General features: G+C 48.8%; 1 protein-coding gene across 1 annotated transcript in view; it reads left to right on the top strand.

Moving 5' to 3' along the window:
* The first annotated feature begins 12,592 nt into the window (after window positions 1-12,592).
* KDF1 (keratinocyte differentiation factor 1) overlaps window positions 12,593-15,030 on the top strand; it is a 9,123-nt gene continuing 6,685 nt past the window's right edge. Inside the window, exon 1 of the mRNA XM_008060352.1 lies at window positions 12,593-12,652. The gene's annotated coding sequence lies outside the window, so the exon portion shown is untranslated. The remainder of the gene's footprint in view (window positions 12,653-15,030) is intronic.

A 15,030-nucleotide genomic window follows, 5' to 3' on the forward strand; every position in this document is an offset into this window, starting at 1 on the left:
GGCTTTCTTGCTGGGTCCGAAGCCTCTGACCCAAGAGGAATTGCTGGGCTGGTCCCAGCTGCTTGGTTGTAAGATGCTGAGCCACAAGGACTCTGCTCAGGGACAGGTTCCCAGGTTCAGAGGCCAGAGGGACACGGGGGTATGGGTAACAGATAACTACCTTGAGCTTCTAGGAACCAGAGTGGGAGACTCCTTCCTCAACTTCTTAGGTGAGGTTGGCAGTTCAGGGTCCTCATTTCCAGAGAGGGGATGGATCTAGGCCCTGAATTCAAGGGAATGTGTGGCATTCAGAAAGCTGGATCCCACATGGAGTGGCTCCCAAATCACCAAAGATACCATGCCCCTTGCACAGTTGGCATCAAATGGCACAGGCTCTGACCTGATGGGTCATGGAGGTTTGGTGACCAGGGTGGCCTGGTGACCAGACTAAAGGGTTTGTTCATATCTGGTTCTATAACACCTCTGGGCTTTGGCTCAACCCTAGGGGCTGTCATGAATTAGGAAAGCCCAACAATAATGGAGACCAGATTTCCCATCAGCCAGGTGGAATAAAAAATCTGAGTGGGTTTTAAATTAGCCCATTTCTTGCCTACCTAGATGTGTACACCAGTCCTCATCCCCACTACACCTGCTTCTGCCTTTTTTCTGCCTTCTGTGTCTTCTGATTCTCAAAGTCTCTGTCTCTCCCTCCCTCTCCAAGTCTTTCTCATCTTTCTGGGATTCTGTCTGCCCCTCCTCCAGTGCTCCCCCTACCCACCACTCACTGGGCTGGCTTCCAGCCCTGCTACTGCACACTCTGGTTCCAAGACAAAGAGGCTTTTTGCTGTGAGTGTATCAGATGCCAGTGCCTTTCCTCCCTCTCCAGCCTTTCCATCCTCAGTTCCCATTTCTGAGGCCAGAACACAGTAGCTGCCCCCTACCCCCAACTGCAGACATGCTGAGAGAAGAAAAAGCAGGGTTCAGACTGGGGTCAGATGTGGGATCTGCAGGAGGCCAGAGTTCAGATGGCTCGTGTGTTTTTCCTAGCATTCAGATTCCTCTGGGGTGGCTCATGTGTCACTGAGCTCCTATACTGGAGGATCTACCTGGCAGAGCGCTTGGGACCCTGGGCACCAGCCTGGAAGAGTGGGACAGATTCAACGTCGCTCAGACTTAGGCTGAGTCGGAATAGGCTCTAAGCCAGCCTCCCTCCTATCCCCCAGCCTGAGTCCCTAGGGCTAAACCTGGCATACACTCCCTTCCCCACTCCATAGGGAACCCTGCCCAGACCCACACTGAGATGCCCCATGTTTCTCTGGCCCTGACCTATGACCTCTGACCTCCTCATAGTTACCCTCCATCCTTCATCCCTTTAGACTGGAGGTCCTAGAGATCATACCTATGTTTCTTCCACCCCCTCAGACAGGGACCTCTGAAGGCTGGATTCTACAGGCACGGCAAGGCTGGGATTCCCTCCTCAGATTGAAGGCTCTTTGAGGACAAATCTGGGTCTGCTCATCCCTAGTCCACAGCCCCACCTCCCTTTATGTCTCCTCACAGGGCTCTGCCCGCGTGAGAAAAGGTAGGGATTCCTTAGGGGAAGTGGTACAAGTCTAAGACAGAGGAAAGGGCACCCCCACTGCAGCTCCTCCCATTCCCACACTAGCTCCAGAGAGAAGGACCCTCCCTCACCTTTCCTATGATTTAGGTGAGAATTGGACAGGGTAGAAAGAGGTCCAAGATGTGAGAAGTCGGGTCTAGGCTAAGTTACTTCTCCATTCAGAGACTCAGTTTGCTCGTCCATAAAAGGGAAGAATACTATCTTCAGATGATCTTCTCTTGTGGGCCTGTTTTTATTCCTTTACTGCCAAGGCTGGAAGGCAACTGGCCTCTCCCTGTTAAAACTTCACTATCTTGCCTAGCCAACAACTATTTATTCTTCTAGCGTTCCTCCACTGGGAAGCACTCCTGGAATCCCTACCCTGAGACCCAAAGGGCCCTGGACAACCTTTCACTGCAGCACTATACTGTCACCTCTCACGTAGTGTTGGCATCTGTGGGTAAGTTATGTCTCCCTAGCACACTGTGGGCTCCCCAAGGTCATTTGCTGAGTCTTGTTTTCTATATATGCAGTGCCATTTCAGGGCAAGGCACAGAGTAGAGACTCAGTGAGACTTCTCAGTTCTCTCCCTTCATCACTATCCCCTCCCCATCCCCATTCCCACCTCACCCCAGCCTCACCATCCCTGCCAGGGACTTTGTATATCCACTACTGTTGGCTCTCCCAAGACTACTATCCTCTTCAGTGTCTAATTTGGGAGGGCTTGAAAAGCACACTTCACTATTACCCCATGACCTCCAGCAAACCCCACCCATTCCCCTCTACCCCTGAATTTCACCCGTGTCCTCAGGCCACAAACCCAAGGCATTGTGCTAAACTATTACATTGGTGGCCTCCAATCAACCAGGCCTCCATGTTTCCATTTCCTCATGTAATCCTCTCCATGCTGGCTCTGGGCTTGGCTATATGACTTGTTGGCCAACAGGACATCAAGAAGCATTAAGCAAGCAGAGGCTCAGTAAGCATTTGCACACTGGGACTTGTCCTCTTGGAAGCCAGCTGCCATGCTGTATAAGGGTCAGCCAGACTTCTGAATGATAAGAGGTCATGGAGGAAAACAAGTCATCTTGGTCAATCCAGTCCCAGCTGAGCTCCCGGTCACATGTGTGAGCCCAGGTGAAACCAGCAGAACTACCCTGCTAAGTCTCAGACAAACCATAGAATTTTTAGAAATAATATTGTTGTTCTCAGTCACTAAGTTTTGGGGGTAGTTTGTTTCTCAGCAATAGACTACTGAAGCCGGGCTCAGTGGCTCAACCTTTGGGAGGCTAAGGCAAGTGGATTGCCTGAGCCCGTGGGTTCAAGACCCGCCTGGGCAATTTGGCAAGACCTCATCTCTACAATAAATCAAAAATTAGCTGGGCGTGGTAGCATGTACCTGTAGTTCCGGCTACTTGGAAGGCTGAGGTGGAAGGATCGCCGGAGTCCAGCAGGTCAAGGCTGTGGTGGTCGGGAACGTGCCACTGCACTCCAGTCTGGGCGACAGAGTGAGACTCTAACTCAAAAAAAACAAACAAAAAACAAACCCAGATAACTGAAACAATCCTGAGTCCTCTCTTCTCTTACCATTCATATCAGTCCTCTGCGATCCACCTCCAGAATACATTGTGGATCTGGCCACCTCTCACCGCGTCCTGGGGCACCATCATTTCTCACCTGGATTACTGCAGCTTTACCCTTCTGCAAGCACCATGCAGCAACCAGAGTGCAGCTTTTGAGGTACTGGTCAGATCAAGCCAATCCTCTGCTCAAGACCTTCCAGTCAATTCCCATATCCCTTAAATTAAAAGACACACTCCCTGGTGACCTTCAAAGCCCTGTGTAACTCACAGCCTGCTGCACTCTCCAGCTTCATCTCCAGTGCCTGTCCCCCTCGCTCACTGCACGACAGCAACATTGGCTTCCTTTCTGTTCCTTGAACATGCTGAGCTTATCCCTGCCTCAGGGCCTTTGTACCAGTTGTTCATGCTGACTGGAAAACTCTTCCTCTCCATCTTTCCATCTAGGCCTTTCAGTTCTCAGCTTTAATGACTCCCCTCAGGAATGCTATTTACAGAAGAAGAGAGGCTTAGAGAAGTGAAGTCATTTCCCAAGTTCACACAGGAAGAGGCTGGACCAGGATCTCATCTTAGGCCTGTCTGATGCTTACTCCAGGGCTTTTTCTGCCACCAATAGTATGGGAGGTGAAGGTGGTGTATGTGGGCTTCTGAGAGAAGTAAGCATAGACTGGGCACAGTGGCTCACACCTATAATTCCAGCACTTTGGGAGGCTGAGGTTAGAGGATTGCCTGAGCCCACGGATTTGAGACCAACCTGGGCAACTTAGTGAGATCTCATCTCTACAATAAATCAAGAAAAATTAATCAGACACGATGGCGCATGCCTGTAGTTCTAGTTACTTGGGAGGCTGAAGCAGAAGGATTGCCTGAGCCCAGCAGGTCGAGGCTGCAGTGGCTGTGAGCATGCCACTGCACTCCAGCCTGGGTGACAGAATGAGACTCTGACTCAAAAAAAAAAAAAAAAAGATAAGGGTCTGGAAGAGCTTCCTTCACTAACTCCTACAAACACTCCCAGTCATAGCCTTTGGACTCTACCCTGGGCTGGGTGCTGTGGACCCAGGGATGAATCAGACCTTGCTCCCTGAGAACTCTAATCTGGAGACAGAGAAAGCAGCAGAGGATGTCAAGGCCACTCAGGGATTCAGACAGCCTTTTGAGTTAGCTCAGGGGGACAGCATTCTAGCTGGGGGCTCTCTGGGAAGGCTTAGAGAGGATGAGAGAGTGGCTGGGCTCACAGAAATTGCAGGTGGCAATCAGTGGCAGAGCTGCCTGTTGCTTCCTGTGAGCGACCAGAAGACATGCACATTGACCATGTGCAGCCATGCTACTATGTATGTGTGAGAGTAAGAACAGTATGGCAGGGGAGGCAAATGTAGGCAAGAGAAGGGCTGAATGAATAAGTGGATTTCCACTGATGTGGAAAAACTAAAGTCCAGAAAATCTGAGTCACTTGCCCCAGCTCATAAAGTCGGTAAGTAGTCAAGGCAGGATTTGAACCTAGGTCTATCTTGACACCACACAGAACCAAATGAAGGAGCAGAGGTCCTCCTTAAGTAGGGCCCACTGCTTGTTATGTGACCTCAACCAAGCCTGTTTACCTCCTGTGTCCCATTTCTTCATCAGCAAATTGAAGGGGTTGGATGAAGATTCTTTTAGCACAAGAACTCTGTGGAAAATACTTCTACTAGGGCTTGGAATCAAATTCAGGACCAAAGAAGCAGCCCCCCTACCTCCACCTGGTACAGGATGGTCCCTCAGCCTAACACTAACCTTAGCCCTAGCCCTAACTCAACTCCCTCCAGGCCCAGCAAACGCATGCAGCACTAGCCAAAGCCAGAGAGGCCCAGGAGTCCCATAAGTGAACCTGGGGCCTCCCACCCAACAGTGCAACCTAGAGTTCTAGAAGCTCCTACAGCCTAGCTCCGTAGAATTCCAGGGCTCCAGCTACACCTCTATCCATGGCATCTACCCAGCCCAGAGCCCAAATCACCTGCTCCTTACCCACCAGGATGATTCCTAGGCTCTGCTGGTTCTCTCTAGCCTCCAGGACATACTATCCTTTGCCAATGAAGGAAAGGGAAAGGGCAACTGTGAATGCTCATTGGCCCATTGTCTGACTTGCACAGACAACGTGACCAATCAGAGGAGCTGAGACAGCCTCATCTCAAACATGCCTATTCTGCCTCTCCCTATACCATTCTTGCTTCCACCCAGCTGGTTCCCTTTGAGCTGATTCCACTCCATTTATTTCCTTCAGAATTCCAAGAAATATCTGGGGGGAAAAGGGCATATGGCAGGCAGAATTGGATTACAGAAGGGAATTCTTGAAGGAAGAACTCTCCATCCTGCTGGGGCTTGGGGCAACCTCCAAGGGCCCAGTTTCTGAAGTACCCAGAGGAGCCACTGCAAAGGGCTCAGGCTCTGAACCAGAATTAATTTAGGCTCAGCTTTGGGCTCTGCCATTTACTAGCTGTGTGACCTTGGGCAAATGGCTTAAATCTGAGCCTCTGTTTTCTTAGCTATAAAATAGGGGTTTGGAATCTATTCAGTGAGTTATCGTGAGGATTTAATGAAAAAAAAAAAAAAAACCAGGTCAGGTATGTTGGCTCATGCCTGTAATCCCAGGACTTTGGGAGACTGAGGTAGGAGGATTGCCTGAGGCCAAGAGCTGGAGACTACCCTGGGCAACATAGTGAGAACCAATCTCTACGAAAAATTTTAAAATGAGCCAAGTGTGGAGGTGCACACCTACAATCCTAGCTATCTGGGACTTGAGGGTCACTTGAGCCCAGAAGTTTGAGGCTGCAGTGAGCTATGATTGTGCCACTGTACTCCAGCCTAGGTCTTGCCTTTGAGAGTCTTGGTCCCAGCATGGCTGGGTGGGGGGTTGAGGTGAGGAAAAGGGGTTAAAACAAAATAACTAACATCTATTTAGCATTTACCATGTTAAGTAAATTTGCCTCTGTTGTAATCATCACATGAAACTATTACTACCTACACTTTGCAGATGAGTATCTGGTGTGTGAGCTGGGGCACAAATTCAGTCCCTGTGTCTCCAGCATTCACGCTGTAAACCACTGTACTATCCTGCCTCATGTTAAGCGCGTTTTTTGGATGAGAAACGCTAAGGTTCAAAGAGCTCAACAGAAAGGCTAGGTTTCCAAGTTGGATACCGTGACTCTGAAGTTCTGGCAATTTCCACTGTTGTGTGCTGCCCCCTAGTGCCTTCACTGGAGAAGTACATCAGAGGCAAGTGGCAGATATCCAAGAAAGGGTTGGAGGCCGGCAGAGACAGAAGCCAGCTTCAGCACCACCGCCCACATTCCCCGACCCACTGCTCCTCCTCAGCCCCCAAGCTGTAGATGCTGCAGCTTCTTCTACTTTTTTTTTTTTGAGTGGAGTCTCACTCTGTCACCCAGGTTGGAGTGCAGTGGCACACTCATGGCCACCGCAGCCTCGACCTGGTGGGCTCAGACCATCCTTCCACCTCAGCTTTCCAAGTAGCTAGAACTACAGGCGTGCACCACCACATCTGGCTAATTTTTCTGATTTATTATAGAGATGAGGTCTCACCAAGTTGCCTAGGCTGGTCTTGAACCCCTGGGCTCAGGCAATCCTCTTGCCTCTGCCTCCCAAAGTGCTGGGATTACAGGCATGAGCCATCGTGCCTGGCTGATGCTGCAGCTTCGGTACTCGCATCCAATGTACAGTGGCTCATGCTTGTAATCCCAGAACTTTGAGACACCAAGGCAGGAGGATTGCTTGAGCCCAGGAGTTCAAGACCAGCCTAAACAATATAGCAAGACCTTGTCTCTGCAAACAAAATAAAGAAGAAAACTGGCCAAGTGTGTTGGCATGTGCCTGTAGTCCCAGTTACTCAAGAGGCTGAGGCTGAAGGATCACCTGAGCCCAGGAGGTCCAGGCTGCAGTGAGCTGTGATCATACCACTGCACTCTAGCCTGGGAGACAGTGAGACCTCAACTCAAAAAAACCAAAAAAAAAAAAAACCACATGGGGATATGTTTTGACTTCCTCACAAACCCTCAAATTCAACAAGTCTAACACTAAATTTGCATTCTTAAACCCCAAACTTGTCCTTACCAGTAATCTCTATCCCTCCAGTAACAGCCAGAAACTCAGTCATCCTTGACACCTCCCTTTTCCCCCTCAAGCTGCCACCAGCTCAGGATCCTAAATGGTGGTTGGGAAGGGTGACCAGAAAAGCTAAACATTGAACAGAGCAGAGAATCAGGATAATGATCCCATGTGAAATCAGAGGATCGGGACAATAATCCCAGGTCGAGGCCCAAAGGCAAAACTAAGCTCAGGAGGCTATGATTAGAATGGCTACTCTACTCTGCTTAGAAAGAAGCCCAAATACAGCTTTAAGAGTGTGGAGGAGGGCACAGTAAGAAATGCTGTACAATGAGCCAAAAGGACGGGGTTCCCACCCAGCTGCATTCTCCATCCACAGTATGGCCTTGGGCAAATAGCCTAACTTTAATAGGCCTCAGTTTCCCCACTTGTAAAATGAATAAGACCATGCCTACCTCATAGGGCTTCAGTAAGGATCAAATAACAATGTGTTTGTTTCGTAAACTGTAAAGGAAAGTGCACAGGAGAGGTGGGTTGTTATCTAGAAAATGCATCCCAATAGACTCTCTTTCCTTTGTCATGCTGAATGCTGGACCCATAAGGTACCCTGTTTTGTTTCAAAGCATGTCATTGGTTATTTGAGGTGAGGAAGTTTGTTGTGTTTTATTTCTTTATTTTAATCAGCTAGTAAAAGTTGTATATATGGTTTTGATTTATCTTTAATTTTGGTAAAATATTTGTATATAATATAAACTTTGGAGTTTAAACCATTTTTAAGTATAAATTCAGTGGCAGTAAATACATTCACAATGTGCAACCAACACCACTATCTCCAAAACTTTTTTTTATCACCCCAAACAGAAACTCTATACCCATTAAGCAACAACTCTTCATTTCTCCCTTCCTTCTGCCCCTGGTAACCTCTAACCTTTCTGACTTTATGAATTTGACTATTCTAGATATTTCATATATGTGGAATCTAACAATATCTGTCCTTTTGTATCTGGCTTATTTCACTTAGCATAATGTCTCCAGGTTGCATCCATGTTGTAGCATGTGTCAGAATTTTATTTTTTATGACTAAATAATATTCCACTGTGTGTGTATATATATATATATACACACATACACCACATTTTGTTTATCCCTTCATCTGTTGATAGATACTTGGTTTGTTTCCACCTTTTGGCTATTGTGAACAATGCTGCAATGAACACTGGTATACAAGTATCTGTTTGAGTCCCTGTTTTTTAATTCTTTAAGGTTATGTACCTAGAGTGTCATTGATTTTTGACAGTTTTTGAATATGAACTGCGTCAAAGGGAAGGGTCCTTGGGAACAGGACCCAGTGTCTTTGAGTAGGGGAAGGAGAGGGGCAGAGAAGGGGGAAAATTCCCATGTGGATGTAATTAGAATAATAACACCTATCTTGTGTCTATTGCATAACACTCCACAAAACACTCTTTAGGGTGTCCCCTAACACACCAGGAAGTATAGCCAGAGTTTCAGAAGTCACAGTTTCCTCCTTTCCCTCCTTCCTTCCTTCTTTACTTCCTTTCTTCCTATCTAGGCAAGGAAAGTAGCTCTGAGCTGCTTCAGTCATCATATTCTTACTTATTTTAGGTATGGCAGAATTAAAATTTTACATTGCAACTCTGCACTTTTACAACTAAACAAGTTCTAGAAAAAGCAAAACTAAGCCAGCATGGTGGTTCATACCTGTAATCCCAGCACTTTGGGAGACAGAGACAAGAGGATTGCCTGAGGCCAGGGGTTCAAGACCAGCCTGGGCAACTTGGTGAGACCTTGTCTCTACAACAAATCAAAAAAATTAGTTGGGCGTGGTGGCTCATGTTCATGTCTGTAGTTCCAGCTACCTGGAAGACTGAGGCTTGCTATGTTGCCCAGGCTAGCCTCAAACTCCTTTTTTTTTTGAGTCACAGTCTTGTCAACCTGGGCAACAGTGAGACTCTGACTCAAAAAAATAAAATAAAATAAAATAAAGAAAAACTATAGATACAGAAGAAAGATTAGTGGTGACCAAAGGCTGGGGTTGAGGGAGGGATTGACTACAGAAGGGTTCAGGTAAATTTTGGAGAGTGATGAAAATGATCTTGATTGTGATGGTGATTGTGCCACTTTATTTATTTTTTATTGTTTGTTTGTTTATTGAGTAGGAAACTCACTCTGTTGCCCAGGCTGGAGTGCAGTGACACGCTCACGGGCCCCGCAGCCTCCACCTGTGGACTCAGGCAATCCTTCCACCTCAGCCTTCCAAGTAACTGGAACCACAAGTGCATGCCACCATGCCTGGCTAATTTTTTTGATTTATTATAAAGACGAGGTCTCGCCAAGTTACCCAGCTGGTCTCAAACACCGGAGCTCAGATAATCTGCTCACCTCAGTCTCTCAAAGTGCTGGGATTACAGGCGTGAGCCACTGTGCCTGGCCTTATGCATTTTTTAAAACTCACAGAACTATACACTTAAAAGGGTGACTTTTACTATATGCTACATATAGTAACATATACTATAACATATAGTAAAATTGTACCTTAATTTTTAAAGAGAATTAATGAATAAATCAATGAAGAAAAAACGGAGACCCTAGGCTCTCATATTTTTGCATCTCTTGAGAACTTTGCAAGTGACAGCACCCCTAATTTTGTAGTATTATAGCATAAATGTATGTATCTTCATTCATTCATTCTAAAATGAAAGCCCTTGAATCCACCATTTAACTATTACTTAAAATTAAATCTACATATGAGTTCCTCTTCTATCCCTGCATCCTCTCCCAACCTTGTTTTCTTGTTGTTGTTTTGAGACAGGGCCTTGCTATGTTGCCCAGGCTAGTCTCAAACTCCTGGAATCAAGTGATTCTCCTGAGTAATTGGGATTACAGTTGTGAACCACTGCACCAGACCCCCTGCTCTTTTCTTAGTTTTTTTTCCCACATATAAATTAGGTTGAACCATATAATTTGTCTTTTTTTTATTTTTATTTTTTATTTTTTTGAGTCAGAGTCTCACTCTGCCGCCCAGGTTGCAGTGCAGTGACATGCTCACAGCCACCACAACCTCCACCTGCTGGGCTCAGGCAATCAGTCTTCCAAGTAGCTGGAACTACAGGCATGCACCACCGCACCCAGTTAATTTTTTGATTTATTGTAGAGATGAGGTCTCACCAAGTTGCCCAGACTGGTCTTGAACCCATGGGCTCAGGCAATCCTCTCATCTCCACCTTCTAAAAGTGCTGAGATTACAGGCATGACCCACCACGCCTGGCCCTTTTTAAAAAAATTAATAGGCCGGGCTCGGTGGCTCAGCCTGTAATCCCGCACTTTGGGAGGCCGAGGTGAGTGTATCGCCTGAGCCCGCAGGTTCGAGATCTGCCTGGGCAACTTGGCGAGACCTCATCTCTACAAAAAATTAAAAAATCAGCCAGGCGTGGTAGTGCGCGCCTATAGTTCCAGCTACTTGGAAGGCTGAGGCGGAAGGATCGCCAGAGCCCAGCAGGTCGAGGCTGTGGTGGCCGGGAGCAGCTGCTGCACTCCAGTCTGGACAACAGAGTGAGACTCCAACTCAAAAAAAAAAAAAAAAAAAAATAATACATCAAAACAGGTCAAATAACAGCAGTTTCATATGGTTCAACCTAATATTCTGCCTAAACATGGTTGTTCCAGTCATTGTTTAAACAAAAAAGATTTCATTTCATAGGTGATCTTCTGGGACTTGCCTTTTTCTACTCCATACTATATTACCATGGTCCAGCCATGTTGTCATTTTTCATTCATTTTCTACTGCCATATCATTAATATATTTGCATGAAGATTTCATATTTCTTTCTCTCCTATCAGTGGCATTGGGTGTTTTCAGTTTGGGACTACTATGAACAATGTTTCTACTAGCATTCTTGCACACATTCCCTCCTGGTACATGTGTGCAAGAGCTTCCTGTGACAGTACCATAGGAATGGACTTGCTGGGTCTTTAAAGTACACAGATGTTCAACTGTACACAGTGTGACTCGTGCTCTGAGCACCAAATGAGAATACAATGCGCCACTTTCCCCAGGAGGCAATGTGGACAAGATGTGGTGGGAGGGGTTGCCATGAAGGTCTCTGGTAGAACATGAACACCTATGCCTAACTCATGCCAGTAATCTCTTTCTACATCCTTTATCTCAGTTTGTGTCCATCATCTCTTTTAATCCTCCCAGTTGGGAAGAGGTACTACTGTCTCCACAGATGAGTCTTAGAGAAGGAAAGTGCCTTGCCCAAACAGTTTGTGCCAACTGCCTGAGCAAACAATGTCCCCTCTCTAAGCTTCAGTTTCCTGTTCTCTAAAATGGGAATGGTAATACCTGACCCATCTCACAGATAAGTGGAAGGATTAAATAATATTATACAAGAAAGGGGCTTAGCATGAATCCTGGAGATGCTCCCTGAAAGTCAATTGTTTATTGGCACTATTGTTATTAAGTTGTTATTAAGGGAAGCAGGAACCCAAGATAGTCTGAGTCCCGACTTCTTACCATCCAATGGTATTGCCTCTTGCAGAGAACCCCCTGGGATGTGGTGATCCTGGCCAGTTTGGGCTATCTCTGCTGATCCAGGATGTGTCTTTCAGAGCTGCACAACCTGGTCCCCTCCTTTACCCTACTCCAGGTCCCAGAGCTGAGGTGTGTGTCTTCACCTGCAGATGTCCCCAGATAGAAGAGAAGGTGAACTGAACAACAGGCAGAGGATCCGGGCTCCCAGTTCTGCCTCAGGGAAAAGGAAAAAATCAGAGCACAGCGCTCATTCTGCAGATAATGTATTTGTTCAATATCCTAGTATGGGCCAGGACCTGTGCTGAGCAACAGGATCATAGGGGAACAAGACCAGATCCTATAAGGTCGGAGACCAAAGGAGGAGACAGAAGGCAAGAAAACAATAGTGTGCTGAGTTTTACGTTGAAGAAATACAGGAAAGGGTTCTACAGAACAGATAACGAGACAGGCTTAGGGGTCAGAGAAAGCTTCCCAGGAGAAACCTCCTCTTTGAGTTGGAGCGGTAAGGCCTGGCAGGCGCTCCCCAGGTGCTCAGAGACGGCTGGGACACCAACTGCTGTAGCGGAGGAGACTAAGTGCCTGCGCCTCTCTACCCCTCCCCGCCAGCCCTCACTTACCCAGACCAGGCTGAACCGGCCCGGCGGCGGAGCCGGGCCGTGGGCCCTGCCCAGAGCCCAGGGGCGGGGCCTCGGCCCTGGTACTCCGCGGCGGCGCTTCGCGGAGGCAGGAAGTGTGTCCCCAACGGCTGCCCGTGCAGTGTTCCCGCGAGACGCTCACCTGCGCCCCAGGTGAGCGGCGAGGGGGCGGAGGAGGGGCTGAGCCGGAGGCTGCTCACCTGGCGGACAGGTAAGTCTCGCACGGGCCCGAGGGGCGCAAATCGGGACGGCGCCAGCGTGGGGAGCCCCCCGAGGCTGCGCCTGGACGAGGGCGGGAGCCGGGGCTCGGTTCTCGGGGACCACCCTCCCACTTCCGGGGTGCGCGGGCCGGGCCGGGGAGCGGCCTGAGCGGGCGCCCGGGCTGGGCGAACAGAGTGGGGTGAGGGGGCCTGCGTTCGCCCTGGGGGCTGCCCTGGCTGGAGACGGGAGCTGCGCTCACCGGGGCAGTGTCGGCGTGGGGGCAGCGCTCCCGGAGGAGCGGTGTCAGGACTGGGGAGAAGCCGGGTCCGCCGCGGACGGCCCTTGCAGCTGGAGAGGGTAGCGCTCGCCCCGAGGGCAGTGCTGGGGTCGGGGATGTGCTCGTCGGGGGGGCAGTGCTGGCGTCTGGTTCTCCCTTGCCAGAGAGGGGGTCTGGTGGATGTGCTTGTCTGGGTGCAGTGCTGGGGTCTGGTGTCCGCAGATGGGGGAGTCTCCCGTTGCACCTTTGGAGCAGGAGACCGAGGGTGTACGCCCGCCCCGCGCCCGAGCCGAGGGCTGTTTCTTGAACTGGGCTGGAGTGCTCCTCCCGGCCGGGTGTGCAAAGCTTGGCGTGGGGCTGGGCCAGAGGCTGGTGCGACCAGACCAGTCCTGGGGACCCTGGGAGGAGGGGACGGTGTAGAGACAGACCCTTGAGTATGTGTGTGTACACAAGGACTAAGGGAGGAGAAGGAAGCATCAATGAGAAGTACGGGAGGGCGGGCCGACCGGCCGGGACCGTCTCACCTGGGAAGATCCCTGCAGTGCTTTCGAGCGCCGGTTGACCGAGCCCTTCCCGGGTGCCAGGTATTACAGGAAACCTCCTGCACGCAATATTTCATTTAAATCTTCCGGGGGCCCTGATACTAATCTCTTTTTAAAGTTGAGGAAACTGAGGCTAAGAGTGTTGCCCCAGACTACAGTAGGTCCAGGGATCCTCCTTTCACTAAACCAGTGACTTGGGTTCCTGGGCAGGATGAGGGGGTCGTGGGGGGACCAGCGGGACACAGGAGCAGGAAGGGGGGAGATGTAGCCTGGAAGAAATGAGCTGAGTTTGACTTCAGGAGGGTTCAAGGGCTAGAGGGGAGGGAGAAGATGAGGACAGGCACTGTTCTTGTTCTAAGTCTTCCCTTCTCCCCACCCCTATTGGGGCTGTGTGGCATAAAGCGATGTACATGGGCTCCAGAACCTGGTACAAATCCCGCTCCAAAATTCTCCAGCTATGTGTTTCTGGACAAATCATTTTTCCTCTCTGAGCTTCAGATTCCTGATCTGTAATGTGGTTATATACTACTTATTCACAAAACTATTGAGAGTTAAATAAGGTGAGTCCTCTGGCCCATTCACTGCTGTTTTCTTAGCATTCAGCACAGTGCTGGGCATATGGTCGGTACTCAATAAATACTTGTTGAATGAAATTTAATCAATAGTAGCAAGTCCTAAAGCCTTGAAGGCGGGGGAGGGGACAGTGACCCAGCCCATTATCTGTAACCCCTTGATACTCTTACTCCAGATACAGCAGAGTGATTGAACAGTGTAGATGCACACAGCACCTCCTGATGAAGAGTGAGCCTGGAAGACTCAGGACTCTCAGGATGGACCCTCCTTGGGCACACTCTTGTCAATGGAGCTGGCATTTGGCAGCTTTGAGTGCTGCTTTCTTCCCACATGACACATGGGATGGATAGTGGATCAGAGTCCTCTTTTGAGATGGGATAAGGTAGTGGCCAGGCTGATTGTGTACAAATAGATGTGTGGGTTTGCACAGTTTATTTAACCCGTGTGTGCCTCAGTATAGCAATATAGGTAATAATACTACAAAGTTGGTTGTGATAATTAATTGGTTTATTACATCTAAAGCACTTAGAACAATTGTAAGCTCTTTGACTAGAGCGCAAACTCCTGAGGTTAGGGAATTTTGTGTTTTACCACTGCATCCACAGAATTTAGAACAGTGTGTGGGACACAGTAGGACTTCAGTAAATATTTATTAACTGAGTGAGTGAATGAATCCACACCCAACTCTGTATGTCTCAAAGGCAGAGATTTTAACCACTTGCTTCTGGATTGTAAGGGACTTAAAAGTCACCTATTTATCCAGGCTCGGTGGCTCAGCCTGTGATCCCGCGCCTTGGGAGGCTGAGATGAGTGGATTGCCTGAACCCGCGGGTTCGAGACCCGCCTGGGCAACTTGGCGAGACCTCACCTTGACAATAAATAAATAAATAAAAAATCAGCCGGGCGTGGTAACACGCGCCTGTAATTCCAGCTACGTGGAAGACTGAGGCGGAAGGATCGCCAGAGCCCAGCAGGTCAAGGCTGCGGTGGCCGGGA

This window comes from Carlito syrichta, unplaced genomic scaffold, assembly GCF_000164805.1.
Source record: "Carlito syrichta isolate Samal-C Ts95f unplaced genomic scaffold, Tarsius_syrichta-2.0.1 Scaffold304598, whole genome shotgun sequence".
In the NCBI taxonomy this organism is placed as follows: domain Eukaryota; kingdom Metazoa; phylum Chordata; class Mammalia; order Primates; family Tarsiidae; genus Carlito; species Carlito syrichta.